Genomic DNA, 18,106 nt, shown 5'->3' with positions numbered 1-18,106 from the left:
TCAATTTCATTTCTGGTAATTGGTCTTTTCAGATTTTCTATTTTTCCAGGGTCAAACTTGGAAAGTTGTATTTATCTAGGAATTTTAAAATTTTTAATAGGTTCTCCAATTTATTGGCACATAATTTTTCATAGTACTCTCTAATAATTCCTTGTATTTGTGTGGTAGTATTCTGACTATTCCGTTTTAATTTATGATTTTATTATTTATGTCCTCTGTCTTTTATTCTTGATAAATTTGGCTGTCTGCTTATCTATTTTGTTTGTTTTTGCAAAAGAGCAACAATTGGTTTCATTAATTTATTTTCTAATTTATTGCCCTATATTTATTTCTGCTCTGATCATTATTATTTTCCTCCTACTAATATTGGGTTTCATTTGTTCTTCCTTTTCTAGTTTCTTTAATCGTGAGACTAGACTCTTTATTTGGGATTGTTCTTGTTACATGAGGTAGGCCTGTATTGATATGTACTTCTCTCTTAGAACTGCTTTTGTGGTATCCCACAAATTTTGGACTCTTGAATTTTTGTTTTGTTTTTTTTGTCTCCATGTGCTTGATTTCTGCTTTGATTTGGTCATTGATCCATTAATTACTTAGAAGCATATTGTTTAGCCTCCATTTCTTTCTAGGATTTTTTGTTTTCCTCATGTAGATTATGTCTAGTTTCATACTATTGTTGTCTGAGAGGCTGCTTGATATAATTTCAATCTTTTCAAATTTATTCAGGCTGTTCTTGTGGCCTAGTATATGATGTAGTATGGAGAGTGTACCATGTACTCTTGAGAAAAATGTGTAACCTGCTGCTTTGGTGCTGAATGTTCTATAGGTATCTGTTAATTTTCTCTAATATTGTTCAGTACCTCTGTTTCCTTATTTATTTTCTGTCTGGTTGATCTGTCTATTGATATGAGTGGTGTGTTAAAGTCTCCTAAAATGAATGTGTTGCAATCTATTTCCCCCTTTGATTTTGTTAGCATTTGTTTTACATATTTAGGTGCTCCTATGTTGTGTGCATAGGTATTTGTAATGTTTATATTCTTTTGTTGGACTTACCCCTTTATTATTATGTAATGTCCTTCTTTGTCTCTTGTTACTTTCATTGTTTTGAAGCCTGTTTTGTCTAATACAAGTACTGCATCTCCTGATTTTTTCTCCTTATTGTTTGCATTAAATACCTTTTTCTATCCCATCACCTTTAGTCTGTGTCTTTCTTTGGGTCTGAAATGAATCTCTTGTAGGCAGTATAAAGATGGGTCTTCTTTATCCATTCTGCCTTTCTATGTCTTTTGATTGGTGCATTCAGTCCATTTATATTTTAGGTAATTATTCATAGATGTATACTTATTGCCATTTACTAATTGTTTTCAGATTGTTCATAGCTCCTTTCTATTACTGTATGCCACTCCTTTCTGGCCTGCAAAGTTTCTGCTGAGAAGCATGCTGATAGCCTGATGGGCTTCCCCTTATAAGTAATCTTTTTTCTTTCTCTGGATACTTTCAATACTCTCTCCTTATCCTTACTCTTTATAATCTTAATTATTATATGTCTTGGTGTTTTCTTCTTGAGGTCCCTTTTGTTAGGGACTCTCTTCATTTCCATGACTGGAGTATCTATTTCCTTCCCCATATTGGGGATGTTTTCAACAATTACTTCCTCTGATAAACCTTCTATCCCTTTGTCCCTCTCTTCTCTTTCTTGTACCCCTATTATGTTTATATTGTTTCATTTCAATTGGTCACACAGCTCTCTTATCATTCTTCTTTTCCTAGAAATTTTTTCTCTCTGTTCCTCAACTTCGTTGTGTATCTGTTCTCTAATTTCCGTCTCATTGATTGTCTCCTCTACTTGCAGCAATCTATTATTCATTCCCTCCATTGTATATTTTATTTCAGTTACTGTATTTTTCAGATCTGAGTGGCTCTTTTTCAGCTGTTGTTTCTCTTTGTTGAAATCCTCCCTGAGATTTTCAATACTTCTCTGCATACCAGTGAGCATATTTATGACTTTTGTTTTGAAAATGTTTTAAGAAGATTGGTAATCTCAGTTTCATTTAGCTCTCTTTCTGAAGATTTATCCAGTAGTTTGTTTGGACAAATTCATCTCTCTCTTCATTCTGTAAGATTTTCTGTATTTCTTCTTTTGCATTAGATGGATTTGTTCTGCTTCCTCATCTAACAAGTAATGACTTTATGGGGAAGGTGTCCTGTGGTGGCCAGAATCTCAAGAGTCTTTACTATCCAGTGCCTGATTCTCCTTTGCTTTGTAGCCCCATTTGCTGTTGGTATGTAATGGGCAAGACTACCTTTATGTCTCCCAGCAGTGACCTCAGTCCTCGGTGGCCAGAAGTTTGCCTCTGTTAGCCTTTTGTGATCAGAGAAGGGGCTTCCATTGGCATGTTTGTGCTAGCGCCACCCACTGCCTGCCATGCAGTGATGGCTGGCAGAGATGCCTTGCAGAAAGGGTGGGGCAATTTTGTGGCTCTGGGGCAAGGCAATGCACAGCAAGTCACATGGTGGCAGGGCACACTTGGGTAGCAAGTTGCATAGTTGTCCCCTGGTGGCAGCAAAGCACACAGGACTTGGTTTGGCCAACCACAAGGAGGAAGGAGCTCTCTCAGAGGCAGCTCCTACAGGTACCTTCCCAATATGGATGATATTTTTGAGAAAACTGGGATAGCCTCTCTCTGCCTACCAGGCAGCAAAGTCTGGTGCTGCTGGGCCAAGAAGGCTGCAACACCAGAGGTGGACAGTGAAGTGCCTCATGGCTGAGCTCCTGGTAAGGGCGGTAGAGTGTCGGACTCCCAGAGTGCCTGATTTGTTTGGCCTGCTGGGCGGCCAAGGGAGTGCTGGGGGATATGTCCACTTGCAATTTCTCTGGCATAGAGAGCTCCATTGAGACCTCTCCTCTCTGCACCTCTCCCACTGCTGATAAGTCTTTCAAACTGAAACCTCTGCTTTGGGTCTCAGGTGGACTGGCAGAGCATGCCTGTCCTCCACAAGTGCTAGGAGTCAGCCTCCCAGAGTGCTCCAACTGTCCCTGGTGTCCAGCCCCACTAATCTCCAGAACCCAATACAATCTATGCTCATGCTCTAGGGCCCCAGTGTATACAGTTCCTGGATGACTCTCCTTTCTCTGCTCCTTTCTACTTCCTCTCACCTGTGGGCTGGGATGCAGGAAGGGCTTGGGTTCCACTTGATTGTAGCTCTGCCACTTTACCCTTTTCTGTGTGGTCTTCTTTTCTTCACCAGGCATGGGTGGTCTGTTCTGCACACTTCAGGTCATTTTCAGGTTTAGATGTATTTGCTATAGCTGCTTCCTTGGTGTGTTTGTGGGAGGAAGTTTCTAACTTGTCTTCCTATTCTTCCATCTTTTTTCCTAACACATCTTTATCCATTCATTTGTCAGTGAACGCTAAGTTTGCTTCCATATCTTGGCTATTGTAAACAATGCTACAATAAACATAGTGGTGCATATATCTTTTTGAATTAGTGATTGTTTTCTTTGGGAAAATTTCCAGAAGTGAAATTACTGGGTCATATGCTATTTCTGTATTTCTGTTTTTATTTTTTGTGTAAAATCTCTACCATTTACCATCATGTATGCAACAATTTATATTCCCTTCAATAGTGTAAGAGAGTTTCCTTTTCCCACATCTTCACCAACTCTTGTTATTACTTTTTTTTTTAATACTAGATTGTTGTGAGGTGATATCTCATTGTGGTTTTGATTTGCATTTCCCTGATGATTAGTGATGCAGAACATCTGTTCATGTCTGTTGACCATCTATATCTTTGGGAAAATATCAGTTCTGGTAATCTGCTAATTTTTTAAATTTGATTATTTGTTTTCTTATGTGTTGAATAAGTTCATCATATGTTTTGGATATTAATCTCTCATGAGATGTATCATTTGCAAGTATATTCTCCCATTCAATAAGCTGCCTTTTTATTTTGTTTATTGTTTCCTTTGTTATGCAGAAACATTTTATTTGATGTAGTTCCACTTATTTACTTTTGCTTTTATTTCCCTAGCTTGGGGAGACATATTCAGAAAAAAAATTACTAATGCCAATGTTCAAGACTTTACTGCCTCTATTTTGCTTTAGGGATTTATGGTTTCAGGTCTTGCATTTAGTTCTTTAATCTATTTTGAGTTTTTTTTTATGTATAGTGTAAGAAAATGGTCCAGTTTCATTCTATTGCATGTAGTTGTCCGGTTTCCCCAACACCATATATTGAAGAGACTATTCTCTCCCCAAGTATATTTTTGCATCCTTTCACACATATTAATTGACCTTATAAGCTATGTTTCTTTCTGTACTCTCAGTTCTCTGCTATTGCTTTATATTTCTATTTTTGTGCTGCTACCATACCACTTTTATTATAGCTTTGTAGAATAGTTTGAAATCAAGAAGTGTTATACCTCCAACTTTCTTCTTTTTCAAGATTGCTTTGGCTGTTCAGGGTTCTATGTGGTTCCACACAAATTTTAGTATTAATGTTCTGGCATTGTGAAAAATGTCACTAGTATTTTGATAGGAATGGTATTGAATCTGTAGGTTTCTTTGTGATATATGGCCATTTTAACAATATTAATTTTTCCTACCCATGAGTATGGATTTTTTTCCCATTTATTATAGTCTTTGATTCTTTTCATCAGTGTTTTATAGTTATCAGTGTACAGGTCTTTCACCTACTTGGTTAAATTTATTCCTAGATATTTCATTGCTTTTGATGCATTGTAAGTGGTATTGTTTTCTTAATTTCTCTTTCTGCTAGTTCATTATTAGTATATAGAAGTGCAAGGGATCCATATGTTTATTTGTATCCTTAAACTACTGAATTCATTTATTAATTTTAATAGCATTTTCATAGGGTCTTTAGGGTTTTCTATATATGGTATTATGCCATCTTCAAACAGTGACAATTTTCCTTCTTATCAATTTGGATGCCTTGATTTTCCTTGTCTGATTGCTCTGCCTAGCACTTTCAGTACAATGTTGAATAAAAGTAGTGAGTATAGGTATAATTTTCTTATTCCTGATCTTGGAGGGAAAACTTTCAGCTTTTCACCACTGATTATGATGCTAGCTATGGCTTTGTCATGTATGGCATTCATCATGTTGAGGCATGTTCCCTCTATACATACTTTTGTGAGATTTTTTTCTTTACTGGATTTTAATTTTATGAAATTATTTGGAGAAATTGAACAATCCTTCTGTCATTGGAATAAATCCCACTTGGTGATGGCTAATGATCCTTTTATTGTTTTTCTAATTAAGTGAGCTAATATTTTGTTGAGGATTTTTGCATCTATGTTCATTAGAGATACTGGCCTATAATTTTCTTGTTTTGTATTGTCTGTCTGGTTTTGGTATCAGGGTCATTTTGGCCTTGTAGAATGGATTTGGAAGTTTTACTCTTTCAACATTTTTAAACAGTTTGAGAAGGATAAGTATTAAGTCTTTAAATGTCTGGTGAGTTCTCTTGTGAAGCCATCTGGGACCTTTTTAAATTACAGATTCAATTTCATTTCTAGTAATTGGTCTGTTCATATTCTCTATTCTTCCTATTTCATTATTGTAAAATTGCATGTTTCTAGCAATACATCTGTTTCTTCTAGGTTGTCCAATTTATTGACATATAATTTTTCATTGTATTCTCTTAAATTCCATTGTATTTCTGTGGTGTCAGTGTTTGCTTCTCTTTCATTTATTGTCTGATTTGAGACTTCTCACTTTCATTCTTGATTAGTCTAATTAAAGCCTTATCAATCTATCTCCTCAAAGAACCAGCTTTTAATTTATTTATCTTTTTCATTATTTGTTAATCTCTATTTCATTTTTTTCTACTCTGGTATTTATTATTTCCTTCTTTCTACAAACTTTTTTCTTTGCTCTTCTTTTTCTAGGTCATTTAGATGTACTCTCAGATTGTTTATTTGAAATTTTTCTTATTTCTTGAGATAGGCCTGTACATCTATAAACTTCCCTCTTAGAACTGCTTTTGCTGAGCCCCAGAGATTTTGATCCATTTTGTTCTATTTTCATTAGTCTTCAAGTTTTTTCCTGTCAGCTTCTCTCTTTATGTCTCAATACTTGCTTTATATCTTTAGGTGCTGCTTTTTTGGGTGAGTACATAATTATACCTATTTTCTTGCTAGGTTGAACCCTTTATCATTTATTATCATGGTATGGCCTTCATCTCTTGTTATAGTCATTGTTTCAAACTCTATTTTTTCTAATGCAAGTACTACTACAGCATTTTTTTTAAATTTCAATTGCATGGAATATCTTTTCCCAACCATTCTCTCTTATTATGTGTATGTCTTTAGGTCTAAAATATATCTCTTGTGGGTAGCATATAGATGGGTCAGGGCTGGAGTTGGTGCATAGGCTGGGTCACCCTATGATTTTATTGTAGCATTTGTATTTAGAGTAATTATTGAATATATATACTATTTCCATTTTTAAAATGTTTTCTAGTTTTGTTTCTATTTGTTCTTATCCTTTGTTCTTCTTTTACTCTCTTCTCTTGTGTGTGATCACTTCCTTTAGTGTTATGTTTAGATTCCTTTCTCTTTGTTTTTTGTTTATCTATTATAGGTTTTTGTTTTGTGATTACCATGAGTTTCATGTATGGAATTCTACATATACAGCATTGTATGTTAAGTTGATGGTTGCTTATGTTTAAGTGCATTCTAGTAGCAATATATTTTTATTGACCCTCCTCCACTTTTTATGAATATGATGTCTTATTTAACATCTCTTTGTTTAGTGATTCCCTTACCTAACTTTTTGATTTACTACTTTCATCTTTTAACCTGCATACTAGATTTTAAGTGATTTTTCTACTACCTTTACAGTATGTTTCCTTTTTCTAGCAAAATGATTTTCCTTTCATAAATTTTTTGCCTCTAGTTATAGCCTTTTTTTTTCTTCTTGTAGATGTCCCTTAATATATCTGGTAGAGCTAGTTTAATGGTACTTAACGCATGTCTCTTTTTTTATATGGAAAACTCTTCATCTCCCCTTCAATTCTAAATGATGACCTTGCAAGGTACAGTGTTCTTGGTTGAAGTGTTTTTCTTTCAGCACTTTGAATATAACACACCACTTCCTTCTGGCCTGCAATGTTCCAGCTAAAAGATAATCAGCTGATTGCCTTACAGGGGTTTTTCTATATGTAACTTATTGTTTTTCCCTTTCTGCTTTTAAAATTCTCTATCTTTAATCTTTGATATTTTAATCAATGCAGTTCTTGGTGTGGACCTCCTTGGGTCCATCTTGTTTGGGGCTCTCTGTGCTTCCTTGATTCTGATAGATGCTTCTTTCACCAGGTTAGGGACATTTTCAGCCATTATGTCTTCACTTATTTTTACATCCCTTTCTTCTACTTTTGGTATTCATGTAATGTGAATATTGGTATGTGTGATCTTACCCCAGAAGTCCCCTAACCTATTTTCATTTCTCTGTATTATTTTCTGTCTGTTGTTCAGCTTGAGTGCTTTCAATTACTCTGTCTTCCATATCATTGATCCTGTCATTTTCATTCATTTAATATGCTGTTGATTCCTCATAATATGTTTTATTTCATTTATTTTATTCTTCAACTCTGATTTGTTCTTTTTAATGTTTTCTATCTTTTTATTGAAGTCCTCCCTGAGTGCATACTCTCTTCTCCCATGTCTGATAAGCCTCTTTATTACCATTACTTCACACTTTTTATCAGGTATATTGCTTAACTCCATTCCATTTAATTCATTTTTATAGTTTTGTCTTTGTTCTTTGAGGGGGAGGAGAGAATTCCTTGGTTTTCTCATTTTTCTTTGACTTTCTGTGTTTGTTCCTAGTAATTTGGCAAAATGGCTACCTTGGCCCCATCTTGAAAGAATCTCTTTGTATAGCATTGTTCCATGGGTAGACTGCAGGTGCCTGGCAGTTTTGGCTGGCTCGTTGGAGGTCATGTTGGGATGTGGTCCAGGGATGACCTGGTGAGTTCTAGCTAGGGGTGCAAGGATACCCAGGATGCAAGTGTGCACACTCTGGGAAAGTTCAGATGAGCACTTGGCTCGGGCACACTTGCATCCTGTTAGGACAGTGGGTACTGTCCAGGAAATTCAAGTAAGTACTGCTGGGTACATGATAATGAGTTGGTCAGAGCTGGAGTTGGTGCATAGGCTCGGAGCATCCTGCTGTATGCTGCACTGGTTCTACCTTGGTCGGGCTATTGTGTCTGGGCAGGCACTTTTGAGCACAGTCAGAAATGGTGTGGCCACCTCAAAGTACATTTGGAGTGGTGTCAACCTCTGGACCATGCTCTCCTCACTGTTCTCAATGTGTTAGGGAATGTAAATAATGGGGATTCTGAGTACCTCCTATCCCAGAGAGAGTTCTTACATTTCCTACAGAATTTGTTGGCTTCCTTCACTTGTAGTCTACTTTCTCATTAACCCAGTTTTTTCTCTGTGTCTCAGTGCAGGCAAATCTGTACACGGGTACCTCAGTGATATCCCTCCCTACTTCAGGCTACTGTGTTGGGAATACGTTCCTGCCATTACCATGTTTCCATCTCTCCTGCCATTTTTATGTGGTTTCTCTATACCTTGTTGTGCAGAGGCTGTTCAATCAGGATTTAGTTCTTCTTAAGGAATTATACTGTATCTGTACACAGAATTGGTGTGTACATGGTAAGAGGTGGTTTCAGGCTCTTTCTGCACCTCCATCTTGGACTTTTCTCTCCAGTTTGTATATTTTTATATTGTATAAACAATAACAATTTTTGGTAGCTATGGTCATTTTTTACTGTTTGCATTTTAACATCTAAACTACAGTTATAAGTAAATTATGTACACCCACTGTCATATTACAGGATCTAACTTTGATTATATATTTATGATTACTTGTGCATTTTATGGTAACTTCTTATGCTTTTATAATGCAATTTAGCATCTTTCTACTTCCATAGAGCTCCCTTTAACACATCTTGTAAGGCATGTCTAGTTGTGTTGAACTCCCTCAGCTTTTGTTTTGTTTTGTTTTGTTTTGAGAATATCTTAATCTCATCTTCATTTCTATACAAAATTTTTGGTTTATAGTTTTTTTATTTAAATATTTTGAATATATCATTCTATTCTATTCTGGCCTGAAAAGTTTCTGTTCAGAAATCTGCATATAGTCTTATGGGGGTTCCCTTGAATGTAATTTCTCTTTACTCTGTTGTTGCTTTCAAAATATTTTTTTACTTTTCACAACTTTGTTATAATGCATCTCAGTGTAGCCATACCAGAGTTCCACATATTTGGGAACTTTTGGGTCTCATGTATTTGGATCTCCATTTCTCTCCTCAGATTTGGAAAGCTTTCAGTCATTATTGCTTTAAATATACTTTCTTTCCAGCTTTCTTTCTTTTCTCCTTCTGGAATTCCCATAATGTGGATATTGTTTCTTTTATGTTCTATAAACTCCATTGGCTTTGTTTCTTTTCCATTCTTTATTCTTTTTGTTCCCCTAAGTGGATAATTTCAAATGTTCTATCTTCTAGGTCACTGATTCTTCTGCATGATCAAGTCTGCTTTTGAATTTCTGTAATGTATTCTTCAGTTCAGTCATTATATTTTTCAACTCTAGAATTTTTTAATGGTTCCTATTTCTTTGTTGATATTCTCTTTTTGCTCACATATTAATTGTCTTAATTTCATTTTATTGTATTACTATTATCATAACTAAACTTCTTTAAGAAGATTATTCTCTGTTTTTTGACAGTTCATAGATCTCCATCTTATGGTCAGTTACTTTCACCTTATCAGTTTTCCTTGTTGTTGTTATGTTTATCTGATTTTTGTGACCCTTAACTCCTTATGTTTGTATCTAAACATTTGAGTAAGCAGCCTCCTTTTCAGAATGTATGTGTTCTCTTTGTTAGAGACAGTTCTTCACTAGTCAGTTGTTTGGGTTTCTGGGTGTGTCTGATTTAATGTACTTGAGCAGGTGGAACTAGCTATGAAGTCTCCTTTGGGGCAAGGTCACTGCCCAAGCTCTGAGTCTGGGTGGGATTCCATTGGCTGAGAACAGTTACAACACAGTTGCCTTGATTTTCTGCCCATATGTGGCTGTAGGACATGCTCCATAGTTGCTTGGGTGTCTGGACAGATTTACTAGGCAGTCAGGTCTGGGTACTATACTTAGTAGTAAGTGTGGCTATGAATTTGATTCCTTGCCCTGAGGGCCACAGAACAGGCCCCAGTGCTTGCATGTCTCTTTGTTTGGGAACTTAAATCAGGCAAGATTATACACTAAATTCTCTGGCTGGACAAGGCCACTGATCCTGCTCTGCAGATTAGGAAATCCATGGGCTGTGTTCTCTATTTAAGTGCCACTATGAATAGGGCTGTTGATAGATTTATGAAGCTTCCATGTGCTTTGTCTAGGCTCTCTGGCTGGTCAGGCTGAATATTGTATTCAGCAATGGTTCACACTATGAAATAGCTTCTCTACCTACTTGGAGAAAACAGTCTCCAAGGCTGGAAAGGCTCTTTCTTTTTGTTCTGATTCAAGCCAATCTGCACCACTACATTCCCTGGGTAAATAAGACCACTGGCATTGCTCTGTGTATGACCAGCTCTGCCTTCTAGACCCTCTGCTCCATCATTGCTGGACTGTGCAGGTCTCCAGGTATTTCAGCCAGGCTCTCTTGTTGTATATAGCTGGGACCTACATTCAGCAGTAGTCAAGCTTAAAAATTAGCTCCCGCATGGATGGGGGAGGACCTGGATCCAAGAAATAAAAGCTGTTTCTTTGAGGACCCAAATCAGGAAGACCTGGACACTGCCAATTTCCCTGCTCAGACTGCATCCCTGTCTTGCCTCTGCAGATGAAAAAAGCCACCATTTCTGACTACTTGATGCTGCAGTTAGGTGTTCAGTTGGGCCAAATCCAAGGTGTTGGTTGTTTTAAGCCCTTCATTCTATCTCTGTTACAATCATATGCATAGTGGCCAAGCTGTGCAGATTCTCCCACAATCCCTGTGGGACAGTACCAGCATGTGGGCTTCCAAAAAGTGACCCACAAAGTTGGAGGTGCTGGATGTTCACCCTAGGCTCTCTTTTCCAACAGAAGGAACTGTAGCCTCAGAGGAGAAGTCAGTGGGCTGCTGCAGCAAGCTGGGGGAGAGGCAGTGTGCTCAGCATGTAGCCACTCCTCTTATATATCTAATGCAGTCTATCTTGATATATGTGTTTCAGAGACATATTTTAGCCTCACACCTGTGTTCTATGATTTTATCAGTGGTATCTTGTCCAAGAATAATTATTTGCTCTTGTGGGAGAGCAAAGTCAAGAATGAACTATGTCCCATCTTGGTGATGTCACTCTTAATTAGTTTTCATATGTTTAACCAACCTTCAAATCCATGGATAAACCCCACTGGGTTATTGTGAATAATCCTTTAAAAAGCCATGTTACTTATTTTATGTATGCTATATATACTTTTGTCCCCCATTTCCTTGATTAGTACCTTCTTTCTAGTTAATTTTCTTTTTGCAAAACCCTTTATTTTGAAATTTCCTTCTCACTTTTTGTATATACTCTATAGATATTTCTTTGTCATTACCATAGGAATTACATATATGTCTTAAAGTTATAGCAATCTGCTTTATATTTATACTAACCTACTAAAAATGTTAATTGCATACAAAAACAACTTCTTTACAACTCTGCCCTCCCATTTGTTATTGATATTATAATTTACATTTTTTATATTGTATATTCATTAACATAGGTTTAACATTAAAATTATTTTTATGCCTGTCTTTAAATTCCTGTATGAAAATGAAAAGTGGACTCACAAAGTAAAAATTATAACAATACTGGTTTTTATATTTGTTCATGTATTTACTGGAATAATTTATAATTTCATATGGCTTTGATTTAATTTCTAGTATCCTTTCATTTCAACTTGAAGGACTCCCTTTAGCATTTCTTGCAGGATAGTTATTTTGGTAATAAATTAACTCATGTTTATCTGGAAATGTCTTAATTTTTCCTTCATTTTTGAAGGGCTGTTATGCTAGGTATATAATTCTCCATTGATAATATTTTTCTTTCAGCACTAAATATATCATCCAACTCCCTTCTCATGTGTAAGGTTTTTCACTAAGAAATCCTATGATAATATGGAGAATCCCCTGAGTGTAATGATTCACTTTCTATGCTTTCAAAATTCATACCTTGTATTTGTCTTTTGACAGTTTGATGGCAACATGTCTCCATATGCATCTCTGGTTTATCATACCTAAAGTTCACTGAGCTTCTTAGAATTGTATATCAATGACTTTCCTCATATTGGGAGGTTTTCAGCTATTATGTATTCAAATTCCATCTCTGCCTCTTTCTCTCTTTCTCTTTTCCTTCTGGGTCTTCCAAAATGATAGTGCATGTATTGGTCTGCTTGTTGATTTCCCATTAGTTCCTTATGGCCTGTTCACTTTTTTTTCATTCTTTTTCTTTTTTGCTCCTCAAACATAATTATATAAAATGACTTTTCTTCGAGTTCACTGATTCTTTCTTCTACCTCTTCCAGTCTTCTGTTGAACTTCTTTATTGAATTTTTAAATTCAACTATTTTATTTTTCAGCTCCAAGACATATATTTAATTCTCTTTATAACTTCTATTTGTTGATATTCTCGTTTTGTTCATATGTCACCTCCTTGTATTTCTGATGTTCTTTCTCCATATTTTCCTCTTGTTCTTTGAGCATATTTAAGATAGTTCCTTAAAAGTATGTGTCCAGTAAGTCTGATGTCTGTGTTTCTTCAGGGATATTTTCTGGAAATTAATTTTGTTCCTTTTAATAGGCAGTGTTTTCTTATTTCACTGTATTCATTATAACTTTTTGTTATTAGAATTTGAAAAATCAACCAGCTCTTCCAGTCTTTGCAATCTGTGTCTGTGCAGTTGAAGATCTTCACTAATTACCCTCGTGTAAAGGCCTAAGGTATTTGCAGACCTTTTTAGGCTATGTGTCTTCCCTAGTCCTGTGTGCATGCTTTTTACTGATTTCCCTGTACGTATGGCTGCTTTTAAATGTCTTAATTTCCCAAAGAGTCTCAGTCTTGCTTCTCCTAGAACCATTGGCTGGTCTATTACACTAATCAATCAGTAATGTCTTTTTCCATGTGTATGTGAGTCTGCAGTATTCTCACAGTTTTCTTGAGTCTTGCCTGATGCTTTCTGCCACTTCCCCTAGCCTGAGATATGAGCCATGCCACTTTTGGCTTTCTGAGCTCTCAGTTAGACACCAAACAGATGAATTTCTCAGGCAATTCAAAGCCAGGTTAAAGTATTTTAAAATCAGTCTGTTATACTATCTCTGGTTCACATAAGGGGACTGGTGACCAGGCCAACACTTCCTCTGAACCATGTCATGCTCCACTGGGGAGGGATTATGACAAGGTCAAGTAAAAATACCATAAAATGTCCTACCTTTTTGAATGTGGATTTTTCTTGATTGGGCTATTGATTGGTGATATAAATCTTTGATTTATAAAGCTACCATAATGTTATTCTTATTGGTCTCTAATTACTAAAAGTTTCCATGGGTGAATCAGGCTTGAGCTGCTTAGTCCTTCATGTTATTGGCATCTGCTATTTGTTTTTATAAATATCACCCTATATAATGTTAGTGCAATGAGCAGTCAGGGTGTTTCATTTCTTTTAAATGCCTATTTTTTCGTTCAACAAGAAGCTATGTACAAAGGAAAGACATGGAACCATGATTCACGTTAAGAACACTAGTCCAGTACACCAAGGATCATAGTTTGATAAGAGCTGTAAAGCTTTTGCTATTATTTTGGGTAAATGATATTGCATATGTAATAAAACATTTCATTTCAGTTGTATATTTAAAACTTAAAGCTGATATTTGAAAATTCATTCTCTAAAGTTAGTAAAGAAAGTTTATATTTTCTCAAATATCTTTTTTAACATGAGTTAAGGTATTTTAAATCATGTTAGAGGTATAATTTTAAGGAATCCAAATTTGTAATTGTATATTCCCCTGGGTCTTTAGATCAGATAATAATCATTATACATATTAATTTATATTATTTTACATATATATTTCCATTGTTTTTGACAGCCATTATCTCTAAAATCAGTATGATGAAATAAGGTTAGTTATATTATATCTGAGTACTTTTATAATTTCATTGCAACATCTTGGAATTCCAGATTTGCTGACTTTAATCTCTAGTGGTTTATGAAATTTTAGCTACTAAAATTATGTAAAAAAAATTTTAGAGAGCATCTTAGTTGTCAATTGCAAGAAATTTTTACAGTAGTATACTTTTCTTAGCACTTAATACAAGAAAAATTTGTATGCTTAAAAATGGTGTTAGTTGCTTGGCCAAAAGCTGTAGAATTGAAATTTTAATTCATAAAACTTATTAAATTTCTGAAAGCTCTTCCAGAATGGGCAGAGAGAATGGGAGAAATGTTTTAAAATAAGCCAGCATATTTCTCCTTCTTTGCTTCAGAACACATTGTTCTCAACCAGAATCAACTTACTCCCCTCTCCCAGATGCTTACCCAATGTAGTAATCTCTTTGTATATTTCCACTCTTGGCCTTTTGTTGATTTTCAGAAAGTGAAGCAAGTGAATAATGAAAGTTCAAGTTAATTCAGTGAGCACATATTTACTGATTGTCTATCAAATGCCTAGTAGTCCAGTAGTGTCTTCTGTGCTCAGTACCTCATAATTGAAAAATATCTTGAAAGCCCTGCTGATTAAAGCAAAATGATTCATAGGTTTTAATGCTCAACTGATACCGAAGCAATTTATAGAAACTAAAATATTGATAAATGAACCTCTTACTGCTAAGCTTTGCTGAAAGGCATGGTTACAGTCTGACTGTTTCAGTTAATCAAATTCCATTTAATGACATGCTAAATAATATATAAATTTTCCTGGCTCACATAAAATATACTTCAGATAGGAGCTTTACCAGACATATAAGCTGGTATGAGAATTTCTAAACAATATCTAGCAAATGTGTAGAATTGTCTTTATTGTAAAAATATTTTTAAATCAAATAAACATGTTTTGTATATATATTCTCTGTGTAACTTTGTAAAAATAATTAGATTAAATTGTTTTAAACTTAATACCTTGCCCTTAAGAATTTTACAGTTAGCAGAAATATTATATCAGTCATATGTCGTGTCTACATTGTAAGATTAAATATAGTAAAAATTCCTTAAATCATCCATAAAATAATTATATAAATGCTTTCCTCTAAATGCATCACCATATACAGTAATGTATATAACTGATAAAGCTAATATATGTTATCTATTTTAAGTATAATTTTCCATGAGAAAGATAGGTGTGTAATAGTTGGATTCACAAGCCTTAACTATCCAAATGATGTGACTCCAGTTTACATCCAAGTAAGTGTGTGACCTCCTTTAATGTATCTATTCTCAGCTAAAAGAAGATTTCCAACATATTAAGCACTTACTTGCATTCACATCCAAACTTGTGACTATCCAACTGTACATTAGTTTGAGCAGGCCAGCCATTTGGAGAGGCAGTTTCGTGATGGTCATAAAAAGACTATTAGACAGTTTGACTAGTTGTGAAACTGTCTAGCTTTCTTCTATCTTATGAACAAGACCTTTCTTAAATATGTTTTATACTTTCTTCTCAATTCTTACCTCCCTACCCTACTTTCAAGCCTGGATTGCCTCTTGCCTAAACTATAATAAAGGTTTCCATACTTCTTCAATTTGCCATATACATTTAGTCAAACTATCATCCTAATGTAAAAAAATATAAATCTGCCCATACAACTAATTTGCTTTAAAACCTTCAATGGCTCCCCATTTTCTACAGAATTATATATGAATGTCCCTCTGCATTTATGGTCTCCACTAAGTGACTCCAGCTCTCTTTCCACTTCTAGTTGAACTGACCATTCCTATACACACCTTAATCTTTTATTCCACTGTGCTCTTGCCATTTTCCCTAGGATACTCTTTTTTTAAATTTTGTCTATAGAAATTCTGCTTATCCTCTAAGGTTCAGCTGAGATAACAGTCCTCAAGTTGATGTGATTTTGCCATATCTTGAACTTCTATTGCACATTATTTATTGTACCTACCTTATGATATTTATCATAGTTTTCTTTGTATTAAATCATTCAGGTACCTGCCTTATCTCTCTCTCTGAGATCATGGCTCTTGCCCTCAAGGAAATTATGTTTTACTCATCTTTTTATTTCCTGTAGCACCTAAAACAGTGCTGGATACAGAAGAGATGCCTGATAAATATTTGAACGGAATTCAAATTAGTTACCTTGGAAAGTTATCTATACTGATTTTAATAATGTTCAATTTGTTAAAAAGTTTTTGAAGTTCTTTTAGAATTACAGTTTCTTTAAGGGCCCATGAGATTCTTTTAAATACTTTCAGTAGTGAAAAATCTTAATCTTTGAGAGAAAATCTGAATTTGAAAAATAGAATTTGTTCTGAGCCATGTTTACTGAATAATATGTATGTTCAATCTGGGCTGTTATATTTTCAGTTAAAACAAAGGGAATGTGAAGTAATGAGATATAATCTCTTGGTGAGCCATGATTGACAACTCCAAAAGCAAAGTTCCCAAAATGTTTTCAACAGCATTGTAATGACTTTATAATTTCCTAAGTTTTCTCCTTTGGGATTTTTATAAATTTCTTAAATCACTCTTGTCCCCTTATAGATTCATTTTGCAGTTTTCCAAACCAGGGAGTTGAAAAATGTGTTTGGAAGTTAAAAAAGAATTATATCACCCTGATCATTTGAAATAGTGCATTTTATAGGTTTTGGTGAGTGAGAAACTTTGTCATACTGTTGTACCAAACAAAACTTCCAAATTTGAGGGAAACATTTATACAGCAGTATGATTTCAAAAAGCCTACAAATTCAGCTACTATATTTGCCTGAATAAAAGTAACTGAAGGACAGATTTGAAGTAAACAATAAATGGTAATTGAATATAGCATTTTAGTATTATGTAACTGGTTCTGTAGAATTATAAAACAAAAAAGGGAAACTTCATTTCTTCCCATGTCACATGAAATTTATATTTGTATATTAATATACTTATAGTAATTGTTCATTTTCTTGGTTATACACAATTGACTTATGTAGAAAACCACATTTTATATTCTTAAAATGTATAATTTCAATTTTTAAAGAAATATAGTTACCATGTTTAGTATATGTATCATTTTTACTATTTCATATATGACTTTTCAGTAGTTAGTGGTTTATGTTGTTTTTTTCAAATTCGTTTGGTTTAACAGAGTTTCTACAGCAACTTTATATTGCTGGTCCTCAATTATCCTTTCTAACAAATGGGAGTGTGTACCCAGATAATTTAAAATAGTTGGATACCTATTTTTTCAAGCATATATTATGTGATTATATTAGCAGATTTATTTCCTTCACTGAGGCTAACAATCAACTTACTTTACAAACATTATATTTTATACCAAGTATTCATGGGAGAACAAGAAAGTATACATTTAGATTTTTTTTTCTGTAGAAGTGTATCATTCTCAGTTCACTATTTTTAAAAATCAATTATTCAAACCTCTTCATGACTTTCAGTCATTCTAGTTAATTGCTATTTTGCTGTAATTAGATTTTAACTTGAGTAAATGTATTTAAAATATTCTTTCCTTAAAACATTATTTGGTATTTATATAATTTATAGCCTATCCCTAGCATATTGATATATTTTGAACTCAAAGTAAAATGACACATCTAGTGGCCAGAGACAATAGTAATGTACCTGAAGTTTTAGTGATTGAGGATATTACTTTACCATTTACATTGACTGATTATCACTCCTTATAAGTAGGTATAATGCTAATTCCCAGGCCATCACTGAATATAGTTTATCTTAAACAATAAATGTTTGGTTGAATACAACTTTTCCACCACCACCACTTAACAAGGCTGATTTGACTTCTCAGTTTCTCAGGAAATTCACGTTTGGGATGGAGGAGAGGGCAAGTGGAGAGTTTGGAGTACTCCCCAATCCTTCTGTGCCCCAGGAGAAA

General features: G+C 34.6%; 1 protein-coding gene across 2 annotated transcripts in view; it reads left to right on the top strand.

Annotated features, from left to right (window-relative positions):
• The window catches only part of HDX (highly divergent homeobox), a 288,979-nt gene that overhangs the window by 60,049 nt on the left and 210,824 nt on the right, over nt 1–18,106 (top strand). The window lies entirely within an intron of this gene.

Source organism: Manis javanica, chromosome X (assembly GCF_040802235.1).
Source record: "Manis javanica isolate MJ-LG chromosome X, MJ_LKY, whole genome shotgun sequence".
NCBI lineage: Eukaryota > Metazoa > Chordata > Mammalia > Pholidota > Manidae > Manis > Manis javanica.
Note: the sequence above shows the minus strand (reverse complement) of the source record. Positions and strands in the feature narration are given on the sequence as shown.